Source organism: Cyprinus carpio, chromosome B11 (assembly GCF_018340385.1).
Source record: "Cyprinus carpio isolate SPL01 chromosome B11, ASM1834038v1, whole genome shotgun sequence".
NCBI classification, from domain to species: Eukaryota; Metazoa; Chordata; class Actinopteri; order Cypriniformes; family Cyprinidae; genus Cyprinus; species Cyprinus carpio.
In genome coordinates, this window is record NC_056607.1 from 13,404,033 (window position 1) to 13,426,520 (window position 22,488).

General features: G+C 36.3%; 1 long non-coding RNA gene across 1 annotated transcript; it reads left to right on the forward strand.

Moving 5' to 3' along the window:
- The first annotated feature begins 757 nt into the window (after window positions 1-757).
- LOC122138900 lies at window positions 758-21,695 on the forward strand. The gene is made up of 3 exons (XR_006155877.1): window positions 758-910; window positions 8,763-8,896; window positions 20,928-21,695. It is a non-coding gene; the product is annotated as an uncharacterized LOC122138900 (long non-coding RNA).
- The last annotated feature ends 793 nt before the right edge of the window (window positions 21,696-22,488 follow it).

Sequence of the window (22,488 nt, forward strand, 5' to 3'; positions counted from 1 at the left end):
AGAAGCATCACTTCATCTTCTGAACTGGTATGTCAGAAAAAATAAGAAAACTAAGAAAATTTTCTTGCTCAGAATCTTACAGGCAGGGGCATGCAAGTGTTTCATCAATTTCACTCTTGTTATTTTTAGAGTCACAGCCTACTAGAAAGCCCTTTGTCACAGCATTTATCTGTTCCAGTGTGACTGATGTCCATGTTTGATGACAGCCTGAAAAATACGTCCATCAAAAGCTGTACGTCACAGTTTCGCTCTGTCACTTGTTGATGGTTTGCTTGCCCAGGCAGCCTTCTTCTGTCTCGCCTGCATGCAGGCTGTCACTGAGTCACTAGCATGCCATGATGGCTTTGTAAAACACATTTCTGCATGCAAGGACATAGAAGCAGTCTCAGCCTTCCATGTTTCTCTCCTCTCCTCTCCTCTCCTCTCCTCTCCTCTCCTCTCCTCTCCTCTCACAAATTTACAATAATAAACATACAATATGTAATTTATAATGCCGTGCGGAACCATCAGAGAGGGCCTAACTTATTGTAAAAATAATATTTATAATTTTTAAATAAATGTTTTAAAATAAAGTATTTTAAATAAAAACAAATTATAAAAATTTTTAAGCAGTTCATAATTAGACAAACATAAAAACAATATAATTTCTCTGAGAAAAACAACAACAACTTCTCCAAATCTGCCTAATTAGTGAATGGGCTGATGAGCACCGCCCATTTTCTCCATATTTGAATGTTTCCGCCTATGACAGAAAAATTGACCAATCATATCTTTTCTCTAAATGGGCGGGCCTTGTTATCACTAACTTTATGACAAGTTCCGCCCGATAGAATCTTTATTGGAAAAAAAATATATACGCTGATAAAGCTAACTATTATTCACGTCACAATGGAAGCAGCGAATAACATAAGTAAGGACATTTACTGGGCCGCCGTGCCAATGATATTTATTATAAACACTGCTTGCTTGTCTTTAAGTGTCTGTCGCTAATTTGCTGTGAGCGCTGTCATGGTGTTTTGTCTTAAACGCATTACATTTGATGGTTTTGTGTGGTAGGAGGGATTGAGTGTCTGTATATTTTGTATGATGATGCATTTGTGATTGAGGATTTGCATTTGACTTAAATTTAGCTTTTTATTTTGGTAATATCAGTCACTTTCGCTGTACTGTTTTCTTGCGGTCGCACACCGGACGAGAAGCGCACTGCCCCGGTGCAACACGTAGCCTATCGCACACTGTCAGTTCAAAACATTTAATCTATTCCCGAAACAGTCAAAACAATAATGAGCAAGTGGTGTCAATGATTAGGGGATAAAAAAAAACAAACAGCAAACGGTCTGTAGCTCAGTAAATGAATCACAAAATGTATTAGAGCCACAGAAAGACTAATGTTTTGCTGGAAAAAAAAAATGCACAATACACAATCGTCCAGCCTAGGATGAAGTCATTCTGTACAGTACGTTACCGTTTTTCTGAATTGCTAAAACGCATTTCTTGAAACCATCACTCATTTTCTCAAAACCTTAAACACAAGTCCAAATACTCAAACTAAATTCACGAAACCTCTGGCTCTTCCATCAAAACAAACAATCACTGCAAAACCGTTTCACTTGCACTCAAAATCAAATGGTGCCCTCAGATCAAGCACACGAGTCAATAAAATAAACACTACAGAGCATTCATTAGACTACAGAGAAAAGTGGAGAACACTGCATCCAAAAAAAGTATATTGTATTGAGTAAACAATTTTGTAAATCTGTAAAAAAGTATAGTAATTGCAACTGAGTAAGGTGAATATATTGTATAGGCCTACTTAACACTTGGATACTGAAAAGATACTGCAGTCCAACTGCAAAGGTCAAATAAAACTCTAAATGAATAGCATATTACAGTACACTCAAATACTGTAAGTTGTGCAATTGTAAAATCTAGGTCAATGAGAGATTCATTCTGTCTCAGTATCATGTCTTTGTGCTTGAGTCCGGCCTGAGGACTTTGTCCACATCACAAGTAATTTTGTCTTTTTTGCTAGACAAAGAGAAAACCCCTCTGGTCTGACAGATCCAGTCTTGATAACACTCTCTAAACCTTACTCTTCCTCCTCATCCTCCACTTCTTACATGTACTCTTCCTCATCTCCTTCTCAGAATGTTTCCATCTATTGTTCGTGTCATCATTCAGTCACCTATGCCACTTGTGCACTCTGAACTGGCTCATATTTTGTATTGGTTTGATCACATCATTAAAAACAAGTGTGAACAATTTTGAATCGGTGTGTGTAAACGATGACAACTGTGCTTTAGTTGTGTTTATCTTTTGCCACTTGTGTTTAACATTTTGCAGCACAACTGCATCACAGTGTGATTAGTGTTTAAGTGAATGAGACTGTGTTTAGATTTTTGCAAAAAGAGTGCATGAGATTTGCGAATAGAGCCTACAGTAACTGCCTGAATGTGTTTAAGATTAAGCAGAAAGAGTGCTTTATTCGACAAATTGGTTTAAGCTAGTGAGAATTTGGTTCAGAGATTGGGGTTTCGTGTTTTAACAATTCAGAAAAACTGTAACAATGATTTGGGACAAATATAATGTATTTTAATGGAAAATGATGTGAGTGGCGGGCAGGATTATGAACAGCATCCGGAGTCGCAGCTGGGATCTGCGGACAGTCACTGGTGGCGTGCACTCATAGAAAACAATGTTTGCGAATATTAAAGATGTGGTGTGGCGTAATGCAGCGCTGCACTTGTAATGCAGTGCTGCACTTATCCTCCGGTGTGCGTCTTAAGGTTGGAATAGCCTCTTGTTTCAGGGGTGGAATTGTCAAATTGTCAAAGATGACTATTAGTAGAGGACACCGTAAGCTAGGCTGGCAGTTTATTTTTTCCCCCGACGAGGGGAGGAGGGCCTAGGTTCTAGAGCAGTGGTCTCCAACCCTGCTCCCGGAGAGCTACCGTCCTACAGATTTCAGCTCCAACCCCAATCAAACACACCTGAACCAGCTAATCAAGGTTGGAGCAGGGTTGGAACTGAAGTCTGCAGGACGGTGGCTCTCCAGGAGCAGGGTTGGAGATCCCTGATGTAAGCACTTTATAGCTACACCTTGGGGTTTGGTTTCCATTCCATGATTAATTTCGATTTGGATATAAATGTGATCCCCCGTCTCATGTAAATTAGATTTCTTTATGATCAAGTTTGTAATTTATTGCCATTATTAAAAATAATTCCCAAGTGTATTAACTCAGATAGGATACAGAAAATATGCTTTGTATAAAGCTGTTGTTTGGTTACATTCGTTTAACAGGCATTAAAATAAATAAATAAATAAATAAATAAATAAATAAATAAATAAATAAATTTGGTGTTCCTGGTCAAAAATAACCAGCTTTTTAAAATGTTCTGATCTCTGATTAATAAGATTATTAAAATCTCTGATTATATTATCACCAAATCTTTTTGTTCTTTCAATTAGCAAAGGTGTTGTAATCTTTTTTTTTTTTTTTATTTATTTTTTAATTTATTTATTTATTTATTTTTTGGAACTGCTTAATCATAGGCCTTGTTGATCTGAGCTGATGCACTTCAGTTTTTGAGTGGTTGTTATGATCAAATTCAGTAAGTTTAGTCCTTTACAATAATGTTAACATTTTTGGGGAAAAGAAAATCCTCTTTGGGTCAAAATGACCATAGCGCAACATGAGTATTAAATTGAGAATTTTTGCATTGCACGCTTTCCTTTGACTCAATAATTACTCTTCAGAACAACTGGTGTGCATTTAAAAAATGACAGAGCTTAGTCATATATCAAAGAACAGATAAACATGTTTCTTATGTTTGGTTGAATCTGTGCAATCAGATTTGATGTCTTACTTTAAATGGGTTTTAGTTTAGTTTAGTGTGATTTGTTGAATAAAACGAGTTCTTCTTTATTTGGAGTCATGATCCCTGGTCTTGTACAGTTGTGCTTGAAGTATTTTGTGGTTGTATCCCTATTATTCTAGAGCAAACAATGGGAGAAATTCAATCTGGCAGTTCAAACACTATACTTCTAAAAGTGTGATTTCTGGGAAGACTGTTTACATTGGGCCTACACTGGATTGATTGCAAACTGTGAGGGTTGTAATTTTAAAATGAAGTCTGAATATTTCCTCATGACAATTTGTTCTATTGTTTGTTTGATTCCTGCCATTGTCAACAAATCCTTACTATGATTATTTTGAATGAAAAGCTTCATTATTGAAAGATCTGTCCAGTTGTTTAGGTTATTAGTATGAGGACACATTTAAAGAGAGAACATTTAAAGTAATTCAGCTGTATTTGTGTCCCTTCAGTATAAAAGCAGTGAGGCAGATTCTGTGTATGTCACTGATCTAATTTTGTGTAAAACATAAGCTGTTTGATCATAAGCGCCATAATTATCAAATTGCTTTTATACGTTAGACTCATTAATTAGTACATTGTGTCTTCAGTGAATCGACAGACACAGCAAGAAGTCTATTTGCATAAACGACATTAATTTCAAAGCGACTCACAAAAAACTGAACAACAACCAATTTAATGAGAGAAAGTTTGCAAATCCTTTGATTAATTAATTAATTTGGCCTGAAATTGAAGCTGATACTGATTTATGTTGTAATATTTGATTAAAATACTAGAGAAAATATTTATAAAGCTTTCTCAATTTTGGGGGAAAATGGTATGAGAACTTTTGGGGAAATGAGCTGCAATAAAAATTTCATAAAGGACATGCATAAATATTTGCATTGGTAAATAAGTTTACAGGTGAACACCACTGCACTTTTTCTAATCACAGCAATGCCCCCCCCACCCCAACCGCCCCCTACACAAGCTATAAACCTAAGTTTTAACAATTACATTGATTAGGTTAATATCTGCTTCCATTACTATCCTGGTATGCTCCAAACCACTTGTGCAGCTGAAGCATGCTTCATTTTATTTACCTTTTATTTAACCAGGAAGTCTCATTGAGATTAAAATCTCTTTTACAAGAGAGACCTGGATTTCAGAAGCATCAGGACCTTCATAGGGCTTGGAGGCTTTATTATCATTAAGGCCTCCAACAAAGCTAGCAAGGACAAGACTGCTTACATTGTGCATTCTGTTTTTAAACACACTTTTTTTTAGATCCATCCTCTAGTATTTTCACATAACAGTCTCAAACAAATGAGCAATTATGATAATAGCTATCTAAAGTTTACAATATATTGCCATTAAATCTTTTCTTCCTCCATAAAATTCTTTCTTCCGTTTAACATAAAAGATGATAGTTTTAAAAATTTTGGTAACCAAACCAAACCATGGCTGGTAGCCATTAACTGCCATAGTGTATATATAAACAAATAAATAAATAAATAAATAAATAATACAATGGAAGTCAATGGCTACCAGCAACTGTTTGGTTATCCCTATTCTTCAAAGTACCTTGTTTTATAATATTCAACAGAAGAAAGAAACTCATACAGTTTAGGAACAAATTGAGGGTACCTTTAATATGGGGCCCTATGAAATCCATTTTATCTTTTCCCAAATTCAGTTTTATTTTTTTCCAAATTCCGTTTAAATTTTTCTGGATTCCATTTTTTTTTTTTTTTTTTTTTTTGCCATTTTAATTTTTCTCGACTCCTCCTTAATGGTAAAATTAAAGGGATACTCCACCCCAAAATGAAAATTTTGTCACTTACCCCCATGTCGTTCCAAACCCATAAAGCTCCATTCATCTTCGGAACACAATTTAAAATATTTTGGATGAAAACCTGGAGGCCTGTGACTGTCCCATAGACTGCCAAGTAAAAACAGTGTAATGGTCCATAAATGGTATGAAAGTCGTTTTCAGAATACTCCATCTGCTATCAGACGTGCAATCTGGGTTATATGAAGCGATGGGAACACTTTTTTGTTAATGAAGAAAACAAAAATAATGACTTTATTCAACAATTCCTTTGTCAACGGTCTCCTCTGTGTCTCTCAATATCACCATATGCTCTGTGTTATCCGCGCCACAAGGATGCACTGTTTTATTTCAAATCAAAGCTAAATACACGAAGAAACAGCGCATCCTTGTGGCACGGATGACACAGAAGAGCATACACAGCATATGGTGATATGGAGAGACACAGAGGAGACTGTTGACAAAGGAATTGTTGAATAAAGTCGATATTTTTGTTTTCTTCACTTTCAAAAGTGTTCTCGTCACTTCATGTCTGATGGCAGATGGAGTATTCTGATGACGACTTTCATACCTTTTACGGACATTGACACTGTTATTAACTTGGCAGTCTATGGGACAGTCTCAAGCCTCCAGGTTTTCATCCAAAATATCTTAAATTGTGTTCCGAAGACGAACAGAGCTTTTACGCGTTTGGATCAACATGGGGGTAAGTGCTTAATGACAAAATTTTCATTCTGGGGTGGAGTATCCCTTTAAATTGTATTAATCAAAAAGCATTACTAATTAATTAAAATCATGAAACATACATTTTCACATCAATTTATTAAATGTTTAACAAAATTACATGTTTAGGGCCCTATGAAATGTTTTATTTTTTCTTCACCATATGTTTTGTTACCTAATTCTGTGTTTTAGCATGTCTAATTATTTATATCCATAAAAACAACTAAATTTTTTTCAATTTTTTTCTTAATAGCCTTATGAAATATTGTTTTTTTTTTTTTTTTTTTTTTTTTTTTTTTTTTTTCTCCTCAGACATTCTGTTGTGTATTTACATTTTTATGGTTATCAAATGAAGTCATAAAACATTAATTTAATTTGTCTTTTAATTATTGAAAATTTAAGCAAACTCTATTTTTTTAGTAAACAAAGGGGATTTACTATTATTATTTACTACATGGAAGAAATGTTGTGTGATTTATTCCTTAAAAAATAATGTTTTTTTTCTTTTTAGTAGTATTAGTAGTAGGCTATGTACCGGTACATTCTACTGAACAATAGTAATAGGCCTACATTTCTGGCAAATACTTGTCTTTAAATTAAACCAGACTTTTATTTTGACGGGTTGCCGTGAATAACTTTGCAGTTCTGTGTATGTGATATAACGCTAGTTTTACTCAAATCAAACGGTCAAATGCTCATGAAGTGACTCTCAGAGCAGTTCTGGAGATGTTGTTCATGTGTCATTCGATAGCTTTGTGTGAAAAACACTAGAGATGCACCACTCAATCTGCCAGGGATCGGAATCGGCCGATTTTCCTCATGAGGAAGCACATGAAGCACATGAGGATTTTTCCTCATTCCTCAGTCTCACTTCTTTCCGATTTCGAACCGATCCGTTTTGTTACCAGGAGCAAAGGCAATAACGTCAGCTGCGCATTCTCGCTTTCTTCTCTCCGACAACCCCTTCTCTCTCACACACGTCTCATTCGCACCGGTTAATAATAGTGCTTGTACTGCGCATTATTTTAGTCATTCCAACAGGTTTCCCACTTACACCAAAAGTGCGCGGACCACCATTGATCTATATTAGTGGAGCGCACAAGCTGTGCTCAGTCTCAAACAGCTTGTGAGCCACAAATACCAAAATGAGTGGCTAACTACGCTAAAACGTTCAAATACATACAAAATTGTCAAAATGCCCGTCTTGGCGAGTATGCAGTTAAACACAGTAAATTTTGAAACATTAAATAGTTGAGAAAGAGAACCCATGTTGTTTAACAGTATATTGGGTCAGTGGATAAACTCTTAAAGGGACCGTTGTCCAATATTCCTGCTGCTGTCTGTAGCATTTCTTACCTGAATAAAAATTTACTTGACCTGAAAAAAATAGTTTCATACAGTAGCTCTTTTTATTCTATTGTTGTTGTTGTTGTTGTTGTTGTTGTTGTTGCTGTTTGCAATTTTGTTTTTGTTTTTGTTTTAGTACTGACTTTTTACGTTTTTTGTTTTATTATTAAAAAAATAAAACTTTGCATTGAAGAAAAGTAGATTTTTGTTTGTATATGCTGTCAATTGTAGTTCTTAGAAAAAAAAAAAAAAAATCGGAATCTGCAAAAATCAGTATCGGCAGATCACACACACACACCCAAAAAAAATTGCAATCGGTGCATCTCTAAAAAACACGCTAAAATGAAAGGCATTGTTCACTCCGAGTCAAGTCTTTTCAACTGATCAGTTTAGTCAGTTCACAAAATCAGCCTTAGCTTCAGTGCAGCTTATTGACTTTGAGAGTAAATGATTACAGAAAAATAAATAAAAATTTTAGGATAAACTATCTCTTAAAAAATTCTGTTTGAAGTAAACAAGTAAACAAGACATCTCAGACATCTCATTTTCACCATCACTTTTTTTTTTTTTTTTTGCACAGCATGTTGGTCTGTTACCCACTACTAAACATCATATGAAAACATGTCAGTCATACAGCCTAAATGAGAAGTGCATGTCAACTCCGAAATTAATTTTCTTTCTAAACCTTCTCAAAATAAGGAATTTCGGAAACAAAGCTTTAAAAATATTACTTTTACTAAAACAAGCAAAAAGTTCAAAATTGAGTATCCGTGACTGAAATTACACTTTCCTGCAGATAATAAACACAACCCCATAATGAACAGATATGATCCAAAATTCAAGTGATGTTATCTGCGCTTTGTCTGCCCTTGTGAAGTGCGCACCACCATAAGAGTCAGTGTTACAATGCAGAAACGCCTTCCTCTGCGCCTCATTAGTTTACCATACATGACTTACTCTTTTAAACCTCTCATTAAACCCTGTTGATTAGTCTTTTACTCCCTAGGGTGAATGCAGAAACTCATTAAAATCCCCAGTCAGGATGGACCGCAGTGTCATATTACGTAACGGTTATCTATATCTGAGCTGGACAGTGATGTGTTCGGGGATGTGGAGACTGTGTCACTTCGCTTCCAGCAGGTAATGATTATTTTCCAGCCATCAGGATTTAATGGTGTTTGGCTCGCTCAGAGCAGGATGGGTTTCCGCACCCCTCTGACCTTTCCTGGTAGACACATTGCACAAAACAAATGGCACACATCTGCTTCGGTGTCAGTTTACTGCTGATAGAGATGTTCTGGGTTAAGGGAAAGCGAATCACCTACTAGCTTGTCCCTCAGGTCATGCTGTTTAGATGCGACCTTCTCATTGCCCCAAGCCAATGGGTGCAGCTCCTCACCCACAGATATTGACCTTGGGAACTAGAATAGATGCTGGCTATATAGTCAATTGCGCCACTGATGTTTCATGGCTCTATATATGAGCATTTTTTAAAAGACTAAAGTATAGTTGTTTCTCTTAACCGTCCTTGAAATGAAATGCTTGACACTATAATGAATATGCAGCCTGAAAACAAGATGGATTCACAAGTGTTATGAATGAGGAGATTTACAGATGTTCTGTTCACTGACATTTGCCGAGGCCACATACAAATTCGGTCTTGCAACACTTTAATATTTCCAAAGGACATGGCTCATGAATTTAAATGTGGATGTTCAATAAATCAAATTAAACTGATTTGTGTCAAGACAGCCGAAACTCACTCGTAGTAAAGTCAGCTGTTTTTGAAACACTTTTTCAATCTTGCATGTTTTTCCCCCCATTGTTTTATTTATTTATTTATTTTTGAGAATGCAGTGGAAGAAGGTTAATTTTCCATGGATTCCGTCAGGTCTTTCTAATGGGTGTTTAGAATATGAATATTAAACATTTATATCAAATTTATTTTCAGTCAGTCATATGGCTTGAAGAGACATTCATATTTTGTTCAACATCCAAAAACCAAAAACATGAATTTTAAGACCTCTGTGTTGTTGGAATCATGAATGTACATTTCATTTGTATTCATTTTGTGCACCACTGATGAACAACAGATCATAAATGATAAAATGCATACAGTAGATAAAACATCAATTACTCGTCTAACATACATATTTAGTTCTTCCCTATGTAACACAGAAGGCAGTCATACAAGTTCGAAACAACTTGAGGGTGAATAAATGATGACAGAATTTTAATTTTCACTTACTGCATGTTTTAAATCTTACTAATGTTAATTAAGATTGTGCAATAAACGGTCACAATATCTTTAGCTGGCTTTAACAAAAGACCTTATTTAACATAAATTGAAAAATGCTTTTCAAAAAACCCACAGGATATTCCAGAGGGAACCATGGCTCGAAAACGCTAAGTGTCTTTTAGATTTTAGCACTGCAAACTGAGCAGCTCTATTCTCAGACTGCTGCTTCCTTTAACATATTCCCATGTCTTGTTACTCTGCCCACATGGTGAGAATCTCATTTCAATTATGTAGTCACCTAGAGAATGATAATGTCCTACAATCTTCGTTCAGAGCATGACACCTCTACTTTGCGACCTTTTTGTCTACTAAGCACCCAAGGGTATAGATAATTACTGTACTTGTAATTGCAGCAGGTGTCAGTGTAATGCTTTTGCTGCTGAGGCAATATGCCTAAAAGGTCATTTGTCATAATGAGGAACATTTATATGTTTTGAGATACACTGTGGCTTGAAAGCATGTGTTGGAAATCCCTACAATTGAAGTCTTAATGGAGGTTATCCTTTTCACATTTATCATTTGGAATTATTGTTAATTATGGAAATGACTGATTGGCACTGGTCCGTTATGGCTTATCGTAATTGCTTTGCCATGTATATCTGACTGACAGCATTAGACAAACAGAAGGCTGTCCTTACGCAAAGCAGCTGTATCTCGTAATTAATCGCTAGACGTATCCAAAGAAGACATGTGTTATGAGGAGGGCACTGAAGGGTCCGCTGCAATTAAACACGCATTTACAGTTTTGTAACAGCACCACTTTTAAATATAAACCAGAGTAATTGCGCGGCAAGTGACTGCAACTTTGTTTCAGAAGAACTTGCTTTAAATGGGAAATGAAAATCCTTTTAAAGCCTAGCTTTTGACTTTCTCATTCTCTAATGACTTGCGCGCCCTTGCTGTTTATTGTATTTTACCACATGGGTCCTATTTGCTTCCCCTTTGAAAATTAAAACACTAATTAGTTCCCATTGCTTGTAATGCCAGAGGAAATGACATTAGAATTATCAGATGGGGTAGAACATGCTTCGCCTCATGGAATCATAGCCACAGAACTTTCAAATGATTTGCATTCATTTAGATTCTTCATTCACCTAGAGCAAGTTTTCTGGAAGATTATCATCGTTACAATGGTCTACTAATGAACAAACCTTGCCGTGGGATCATATTTAGGAAGATGAGACATTTTTCTGATACTTGATTATCACGAATGGTCGGCCGCCCAGAGCCAACATCATCAGCCAGTTCTTCAGAGATTTTATCAAAGAACAGTTTTCACTAGGAGTACCGTGGTGCACTGAGTTGAAACTACTGTCAAGTGCCACTGGTTTGTCTTGTTACTTTAATTGGGTCACCAATTTTGATGTGCATTAAAGGGATATCTCATCCAAAAATGAAAATCTGCCATCATTCACTCACCCTTAAACTTGTTCCAAACTTGTATGAGATTCTTTCTGCTGCTCAACACAAATGAAGATATTTTGATGAATGTGCATATACAAACAGTTACTAGTTCCTAACTGACTTCCTTAGTATGTCAATGGGGACTAAAAACTGGTTACTAACATTCTTAAAATTAATCTTGCAAAATCACTAGTCCGACGTCCCGACGTTTTTCACTCGCTTGTAGGGGTCAAAAGGATTGTAATGAAAAACGGAAACGTAGTTGATCATTTGCATTTGTTTCTAATTCTTGCCGATTTAAACATTCAGGTGTTTTAAACCATTCACGTGCATTCGGAGCTTGCACGCACTCATTCAAAGCGAGCACAGAGAGCCGCATTTCAGACAATTCGCGTACACAGAATTGATTCCTCTTTCCCGTATCCTTGCTTCTGAATCAACACTTACACACAAAATTCTCAAAATAATTTCTCTGCAAGTATTCTCGTAAACACAGTTGGTTATGTCTTAAGTGAATGTATACAATGTAGAAAGAATTCTCCTGTGCATTATTATATTGGATCCATGCATTCGGTCTTAAAGGGGCAGCAGCCTTTAAATACCTGCTGTTCCATTACTGCCACCTGCTGTCAAAGAGTGATATTTGCGTCTCATTCACAAAGCTAAAATCAGAATATTCTGTTTTTGCTTCAAATTTTTTAATTATACAATCCAAATAATATGTATTTAGCTTTTTTTGGATAGTAATTCAAATGGTTGCCTCTGATTTTAAATAGAGCACATACAAAGCCTTTGTTTATATGAAGAGATTTATTTTAGTTGTATAATTTTTTTTTTATTTGATTTGGGATTTGTTTTAAAATTTCAAGTTAGTTTTATTATTTAACATTTCAATTTCACAAAGAAATATGCAGCATTTTGTCTGAGAAATAATAAAAGGACACCTTTTCATTTGTAATGTGTCTTAAATCTCATTTTGTAAAAAAAAATTATATATAAATAAATTGTAAGAAAATTGTCTGGTGTAATCTGTATTGTGAATTTTTTCGCATCTTAAGTTTATTGAATCGTTACATCCCGATATGCTACTAGTTTTTGCTGATCATGCTGATTTGTCCACAGTAAAGGTCAGCCAATGTCTTTTTTTATTTATTTTTTTATTCGGGCTAGTTAAATTAATTTTAGGCTACCTAAACCTGAAGAATGCCTGCCCGAAGGGCTACCAGGGATTTTGAAATTTTGCGAGCCCTGCTTCTTTTGTGTTCAGCAGACGAAAGAAATTCATACAGGTTTGGAATAACTTGATGGTGAGTGAATGATGACATAATTTAATATATAAAAACAAATCCTGTTTTCTACTTGACATCTGAGACAGACAAAGTCTTGGCAAGTAAAGTGAAAAACTTAGTTGCGACTAGGCTGCACCTGACAATAAACACTTCTCCTTTCCAGATATAATTTTCATCAGAAATGGCAGTCTGGGGACATACTGAGCTGCGTTTAATAGGCATCATTTTCCATACACATCCCTCTTCAATCAGTGGAGCACCACTGCAGGGTGGCTGAGCAGGCTTGTGTTTTGTAAGTAGCCATAAGCATTTGGCTCAATACTCAAAACTCTAGAAAGGCATATAGCAGAAACTGTAAATGACTTTCCACAGACGTTATGTAATTATGTGCTTGAAATCACAGCTCACTGTGATGCTAACTTATTTTGTGTGGTTATGGACACGTTTTGGTGGGTTAAGGGTTAAGGCCTCTTGATAATTAAAGACCATTTAAACGGTCTTAGCAGTTATTTTGACTGACAAGTTAAGCTTTAGAGCTTTCTGTGATAAACAACAAAAACAAAGAAGCCAAAAGACATGAGAGAATTTCAGATCTCTCCAGATTACTTGCTTAAAAATATTCATCCCATAACTGACAGATTCAGAGGAATACATGGATAAATCACATTTTAAAGCTCCACCCAAATGCCAGCAAATTCTTCAAACCATAGTATTTCTGTTTTTTTTATCTACCAGGCCTCAATGCATTTAAATAGGATGTTTAACTTTTGCTGTATCAGGCTTCGGTCTCTGGTGTGGTGGGATGTGTCTTTCAAGGCCATCATGGTAACATTTTCACTCAGTCACTCAAGTATTTCCATTTGCTTTCCTCTGTATGCTGCCTACAAGGTACAAACAAATTATCCACTGCATTACTGAATTTAGTCAAAGAAGAATGTATTAAAAATAACAAAAATTAGATAAACATGAAGGATTGAACTCGACATGAAATGTATTCATTTACCAAAACCTGTCTAACAGAAACAAAATATAAAATATGTGTGCAAACAATCAATTTAAATAGCTTATCACACAGAGGGGATCTAAAGTGTCATTAAATGGTCACAAACATACAAAAACAACTGAGTGACAATAATTTGACATCATATTGTTGCGAAAAACTTGTTTATATATTGTTTATATTTTGTCAGATAGCATCACACCAGATCACATACCAGTGTTTCCATCACAGAATAACTAAGGCAAGTGTGTAGTGTTGTATGGTTTGCAATCAAATTATTCTTACGAACTGGTTCTTTTTAATGAGTCAGTCAAAAGATTCAGAAAATGCCTCAGGAGTGAGTTAGGGGTTTGAATCAGAGTCTCTAAGTCAGAGAATCTTTCAGAGCAATTAGCTGACTCCCTCATTGAGCATAAAGTAATTTTCATTTATGTCTGATATTTATTTACTAAGTAAAGATGTATACTCAAAACAGTTGTTATTTTGCTAAAGTAAAAATGCAATTAAATGTTTCCTCCCCTTTTCATTGCACAGAAGCCCTGAGCAGGCACTGTACTATTAGTGTATTACAACTTGCTCTAAAAAAAATACATTTTGAGAAATGTAAATAAAATCAGCTCTCTACATCAATGTATATAACGTTTTACAGGGAAAATAAAGCCATAAACATCCTGTTTGGCTATTGTTATTATCATCAGTTTTCTGAAATCTCTTGCTGTTCACCAAACCCTGATTCATACCAATTGCCTTTCGCAGCACAGATAGACAGTACCATCGTACAAAGATGAATGTGGCTTTTATATCAGTGCAGATATCACAAGCAGATATCACAATAGAAGTTTATAGAGCTAAAGTAATCTCTAACACTGAAATCTTGCACATGATAAAACATACAACAAATACTTTTTGTTTAACGTCTCTATCCCTTGCACATTGTTTTTTTTTTGTTTTTGTTTTTTGAATAGGCCTATATAAATCTATAAAAAAATGCAAGTTGTGTAGTGAAAGGTGAATCCTGCAAACATTGAAAACAGTTTGGAGGGCACAAAAAAAAAAGTAATTGGATGAGCCATATGAAATGAGTAATGCATTATGAAAATAATATATTTCAGCTACAGATGTCAGGAAAGACTAAAATCATTGTTTGGACAAATGATAGTCATTACCGAAAATCACTTGTGAAGCATATTGTGTCAAAGCATTCTCACAACACTTCTCCAGTGGTAGCAGATGGAAAATAATCTATTTATTATAACAAACAAAATCAAAAATAAATTGTCTCCACACCTTGTGTAGTGGCCATGGCAATAAAATGACCCTTAATAAGAAAACACTGAGTATGGGCCATTCGGGTAATAGGTTTTAAAGGACTTGTGACTGCGGATTTATTACTGTTATCTGGGCAAAATAATAAGACACCCTAAATCTGTTTTCACCCAACAGCCCCACTAATTAAGACTTGAACACTCTGTTGAATTCAAACAAAACAAAACAAAACAAAATAAAATAAAAGCTTACTGCATGTTATGTTAAACCTGAAGACTTAAAGCGATAGTTCACCCAAAAATGAAAATTTGATTTTTTTATTGTTGTTTGGTGGGCATCCAAGATGTAGGTGACTGTTTCTTCAGTAGAACACAAATTATTATTTTTTTTTTTAGCTTCAGCCGTTGCAGTCTCTCAGCAGTACAATGCTTGGTAATGGTCACAGAATCTGAGAGAAAAAAAAACATGCACAGAAAAATCCAAATTAAACCCTGCGGCTCGTGACGATACATTGATGTGTAAAGACACGAAAACATTGGTCTGTGCAAGAAACTGAACAGTATTTTATTTTTATTTTTTTACCTCTGATTCACCGCAGTGTCCGAACTGTTAGAACTCTTGTGAACGCACTTCACAGTAGCCTTCATCATCTTCTTCTTGTTGCTTTATGGCGGATCGCAGACTTATAAGTGCATTACCACCAACTATCTCTCAAATGGACCATTAACACTCTATCTACAATCTCAATAAGGAGTGTCAATGGTCCACTTGAGAGATAGGTGGCGGTAATGCACGTATAAGTCTAATGAAAAGTTATGTTTACAGCATGTTAAACATGAAGTCTTAAGTCATCAAATATATGTATTCATGCATATTTACACATATAAATGTGCATTTATACATACACATTAATATCTAAATATGTATTGCATACTATTGTCAGAGTACATTGTATTACAGACTAAAAGGCTCTGCTGGCTCTAAGCCTCTGGACTCTGCAGAAATCATATGACCTAAAATATACCACCATTATAAGCCCAAAAGCAAGTTTTCATCTGTCACAGTCCACAAACCTCCTGTGACACTGACAAAGGAGACTAAACAGCTGAGGTAGGTGTTGCAGCCCCGGTTGGCTCAGCCAACTTCAACTTGTGATAGACCAACAGATATCACCCCACCACCTCCCTTCCCATAGCTGTCAGCTAATGGCCTTACAGGGATGTAGCCATCTCACAGTGCCACGGACAATAATGTTCCCACTTCTTCTTTAGCCTCAAAAGGGACTCAGCTAGTACAGTTTGTAAGCCTCCCCGGCTATCCACACAATAGTGCCATCCATCACAAACTGTAAAGAAATATATATGTGTGTGTGTGTGTGTAGGTGTGTGTGTGTGTAGGTGTGTGTGTGTATGTAAATGTATATGTGTAGGAAAAAAAGCCATTATGCACGATGACTTTTGCACACAATTATTTAAAAGGATTTCCATGACCTCTCCCTTCATCTTTTTGTAACGCTGAACAAATGTAGCCATATAAATGAATTAAAAAAAAAGAAAAGAAAGAATTGACAGCCTTTTTCTAAGTATTACCTTACCTGTATCTTTAATTTTTTCTCATTCTTTCATTTATTGTTTTGCTTTTTGTTTGTGATAAAATAATTAAATTCAAGCCTATAAACGTCTCGGGTTACATATGTAACCATAGTTCCCTTAGAAGGCAACGAGACACTGCGTCCTCTGAGGCACTGAGGTTGCTATGGGAAACGCATTCGGTGTGACTGGTGTCAGAAGCATACATCTAAACACAACAATAACATTGGCCGGTGACAGTGTGTCACCATTACCGGTGTGACCACAGTATAAAAGGGTGCCGGAAGAAAGCTTCATCCGCTTCTTCGTCTGAAGCTCGTGTCCTAAGCATGGCGAGGCTTCTAGAGGATGCTGTGTCTTATTCCCTTCTCAGGGAACCATGATTACATACTTAACCTGAGACGTTCCCTTCTGAGGGAACTCTAGAGGTTGCTATGGGGAACGGTATACCCACATTGCCTTGCTGAGGGGAGTGCATGCCGAGCACCAAGGCGAGCACTAAGTACCAACACTACCAAAGCTATGGGAGTTGCTCCATGGATGCCTTGATGGCTGTCATTATCCCGTTCGGCCAAAGACCTGAGCTGCATACCCCAAAAAACTTACCTGTTAAGGGCTGGACTGGAAAGCCTGAACCCAGGGCATAGCTCAAAGGCTTGGAATCAGAAACAAAAGAGATTCCTTTAAGGGGATACGACCAAGCATTTAGTACAATAACTAGACCCTGGCCTGTTACCCAGGGGGCTACCGCCAGCTCCGCATGAGCTTGCACAAAAGAACTGACTTGACAGGTCCTTGGTAGAAAACACCCTGCTCAGGAAGGTATCACCAAGGATACATAAGTACAGTGGGGCCCAAGGTGAAAACCGGGGCCTGAGCCAACTCAGAGAAAGGGAACGAGGCTGGCATCACGTAACCCATACCATAGAGGATTTTAGAAAAGTGTGCAGAATGCTTAGCATGGACACTCACCACGATGTGGGTTTTAGAAAGTGCACAGAAGCTCAGCAGGTGTACTTACCATAATATGGATTCTAGAAACACCGTTACTAAGGGGTCACCAAGGCTGTTTCTTAGACAGGCCTAGAAACCCAATGTGACTGTAGCACACTCAGGGAGCAGTAACTTCATTCAGTGGGACTCAATTGGGAGTGGCGTGCTCAAAGGTAACTCTCTAAGCTGAGGGGAGAACTGCTAAGCTCAACCAACAAAGAGAGCAGCCTGACAGGGAGGCAGAGAGAGGCCTAACAACCTGAGGCTGCTTCTCAATGGAGCTCTAAGGAGCAGAGGACCTGATGAGAGGAGAACTCAGATGCTCAATTGGGAGCGGCATGCTCAAAGGTAACCCTCTAAGGTGAGGAGAGCACTGCTAAGCTCAACCAACAAAAAAAGCTCAGCTGCCACGGCGCTCAACGAGCAATGGGCTCAACCCTTAGCAAAGAGAGAAGAACCCAGCTTGACTGAAGCGATCAATAGCCCAGGGGCAAAGTACCTAGCTCTCAAGTAGAGAGGAGGACTCACATGGTCTGCCCAGGTTTGGTGAGCTAATAAAAGACCATCCCGCAGTGAGGGGAGCACTGCCATGTCTGGGGAGCAGACTGACCACAAATTGGACATCAGAAATGGGATAGAAGCATAGAAGAGGATCACACATTCCACCAGGGAGCAACAGGGTCCCACCCAAGAGGCAACTGGCCAAGGAGGGGATTCTGTTCAAATTCCCTATAAAATCAAAAATAATTCCCTCTGAGCTAAATTGACCTGTTTCCCTTACACAATGAATGCAGAGCCCATCCAACTCCCTCGAGAGCTCAACACGCTTGCTCTTCACCACAACATGCGAGCTGTGTGAAACTGCGGGTATCAGAGCAAAGCCTCCGGTGAGAGAACATGCACTCCTAGTTGTGCTTAGCTCATTGCTAACATAAACAAACGGTCAGTGAAGATGAATAAGAGGATGACACGTTCTTCCGGCGCCCTTTTATATTGTGGTCACACCAGTTATGGCGTCATAGGCTGTCCCCGGCCAATGTTATTGTTGTGTTTAGATGTATGCTTCAAATACTGGTTATGCCGAAGGTGTTCCCTAAAGTGACCTCTACAGGACTCAGTTCGAAGTTCCCTCATAAGGGAACTAACATAATATTAGTAACACCTGAATATTGTTTAAAAAAAAGAGTTCACATATACAGTAAGTCACATCTGTGTATAAGTCACATTATATTATTACATTCAGAAATGTAATGTAAAACACAGGTAAATAAACCTGTAAACAAACATTAACATTATAAACAAGTATATAAGTTCTCCTCACTCCACAACAAATCCTTTCAATTTAATGGAATTCAAAATAGGAAAAAATTATAATAAAACTTATAGTGTTTATAGGGGCATTCATTACTACAACAACAACAACAACAACAACAAAAAATAAGAATGAATTATGAAAGTTATTATATGATATGGAATAATAGAAGTTGCAGTATTTTTCAGATGATAAAAAGTGACTTGCATTCTAGAAAATACAACATTTAATCAAAACTGAAGAATTAATTTTACAACGGCAGAATTCTGTATTGTTATATGAAGGATATGTTATTATCCTTCATAATGTCATGAGATCTACAATTAATTCAATTGAGCTTAATAATAAAACCAAACAAATACTGAATGACCACAATGATTAAACAAAGTTTCTACCAACTGCTAAAACACATGGAGGATTTGGGGTTACAATAATCTGTGAAAGATACATCTGCTTTCAAATACAGACCAAATGAAGGCGTCTTAGTAGAAAGGAAGATACACAAATATTGAATTCTGACTTGACTTGAGTTCTTCCTATCTTCGTTTACTACTGGTATAGGTTTTGGACATAGTCTCTAATTACCCTGGGCAAACATTGAGTCATACATCTGTGATGGAGCCTTATAATTGGTACCACTAATTACCAGCAGCTGCATTAGTGTGGAGACAAAGTTTTAAAAAGACACTCAGACATTCAGTTGTACGTGAATCCAGAATGAAGGATGGTGGAATGGAAGAGTTGACATTTTTGACCCTTTTCCCTTTTTATTCTTATATAAAATTATGCTTCAAAAAGTAGTCAAGAAAGTTCAGACATTACAATCTTGCTTCTTTTAAAGTATGCAATATTACCCATATTATTTGAATTGGTCACACAGTAAGATTTTGAAGTTTGTGTATACTTGCAGAACTTTCTAGATCACAAGCAAGCCACAAATACCACATTTTATACTGGGACTCCTTTTAAGAGGATCTAAATGGAGTGAGGCATATAAACATTTGAAAGACATCTAAACGACAAACCCAGGGAATCAAATCCAATGAACTGCGATGGTGCTGTTAAATGTTACGTTGCAAAACATGAAACCCATTAGAATAAAGAAGAGCGATTAGCTCACTAGCTTATTACAGAATGAAATCCGTAAATGAATGGTTAATATAGGTCGGTAACCATGCAATGGGTTGGTAATTGGAACATATCTGACATTGATAAAGGACAAATAAAATGGTCATGCTTGACCTGTAACTACTGATATAAAGCAAATGCTTTAATAGCAGTTAAAGGTTATCTATTCTTCCCAGGTCTTTTCATTTGGATAATCGTAAAGTCTCAGTGAAAATACCATTTTCTATAGTGTAAAGACTGATCCTATACCTCAAATTTGTTCTTTCTTTCTGAATTGCATATTTAAGGTTTGAAGTAGTCAACATAATAATAATAATTTTGATAGGGTCACTATAGTAAGAGAGAACCATGTCAACTTATTCAGGTTGCAAGCACTCCATTTCAAAATAATCAAATCATTTTAATGATAATGGTCAAGTTTAATGGCTAAGGTGTGTATTGCTGATTGCACAGAGATTCCAGCATTTAACAGACTGTACTTTGGAGGGCATTTCCATTATAATTTTTAGTAATCATATATCTGAATATTGCATCTGTTATGTCAATTGGAGTCGTATAACCTACAATGTGTGTGTGTGTGTGTGTGTGTGTGTGTGTTGATGATCTGGTTCTGAAGGCACTTTTAAATGACTACAGCACTTGAAATAAACAACTACATATTTAAGCCTTGACAAAAACAACAAAACTGTAAGTATAATGCTTTAGAAAAAAGTCATTTCTTCTACTTGTATTAACTACAGTACAACAGCACTGTGTTTGCAGTGTTCCTGCAACATGGAGCAAAGACCTTTTGCTCAGGCGAGTCAGAGCGCTTTGGCATCTTTTGATACTATCTGCATAGTGGAGGAAAAAATATATATTCAGACTTACTGGCTGAATTTTGTGTTGCAGATTCTTTCAAAACCTATTTTGGCATGATGAGTTTACCTAAGCAGTGCATGCTGATAAGAGAAGAGACAACTCACATACAGCTGAAAGTGAAAATGGATCGCTAAACAGCACCAATGAAGAGGACGAAATGGAGTCACGGCAATTGTAAAATCTCATCAGTGTTTGGTTTCCAAGGGCACATCTACTGAAAATGGAAATGTAGACACATCAGTGAATGCTGTTTTCTCTTAGTGATCAGCAATCACTGATGTGATATGAGAGAAATCTTAATCAGAAGGCTCAATTTTGCCTTTCCATAGAATGTTTAGCATGTTTCTCAGATTGAAATTGAAGATTTTCAATCCCCCAGGGCCTGATTCAGTATGATCATGAGAGGAATTGACAGCGACAAAAGCTTACCTAATGAGTCCTTGTTTCATTCATCAAATAGTGTTGACTGCATGACTTACAGTATATTCTTTGCTCAAGGCCATATCAGCATTGGGCAGAATCAGGTATTGCTGTTGCATCTACACAGGACTTCATAAACATCCTTGTTTCACTATGTCTGTGAAAATTTGGCTAATCTTTGATGCTATCACAGGGAGCAACACAAAGTCGATTCTGTGTTAAGTTGATCTAATATTTAATTAAATGGAATTGATTTATGTAGCTTTTGAGAATCGTTATAATTACAAAAAAAAGGTCTTGTTAATGATTTTCTGTTTTGTTAAAGCCTAAAGGTAATGTAATCAACAGTATTTTATGGGATCTTTCAGAATGCTTGCTTTTCAGTTTTTTTTATATATATAATTTTAATAATAATATATTAGTTGCATACAAATTAAGTAAATTTTATAAAAACAAACAAACAAACTAAAAAAACAAACAAAAAAAAAAACAAGATTTGGCACAAAATTTGCTGAAAGAAAATATTACTTTAGCTGTAAATCTATTTTTTGACAATGCTGGTGAGCCTTGTTCTCTGAGCCACCTAATGATTTTTCAATGAAACAATTTCTTTTATTTCTTTTCCCACAAAACATGTTGCTCATTCAATGGTGATCTTTTTTTTTTTTTTCATGCAATCATAAACATGGGATAAGTAAAAAGCTAATTTTCCTTTAGACACATCATACCCTACTTGTCATATAAATACATTTTGGTACTAAAAAAAGTGACACTATCACTAATACATGTACTTGAGCTAACAGTTATGCAGATTATAGCACTGCATTTTTTTAATTGACATCCACAGTCATAATTAAACCAGAAGGCAAATTAATGTTTCTACATCTGATTTTGTATTTCTTTTTTTAATTATCACACAGCATGGTGGAATGTGCTATTTACTGACAAAACTGCCTGATTATGCCACATACTATCCAACACCTCAAAATATGATAATTTGCATGATATCTATCACGTTCATTCATGCTAAATTTAGATTAAATGTTGAAGATGGGACACAAGGGGATAGGATTGACTTTTGCTTTATGCATCCTTAATTTTCTCATTTGAGAACTAATTACTGAAACCTATGATGGCGATCAACCTGTCAGTCATTCATATTTTGCTTTGT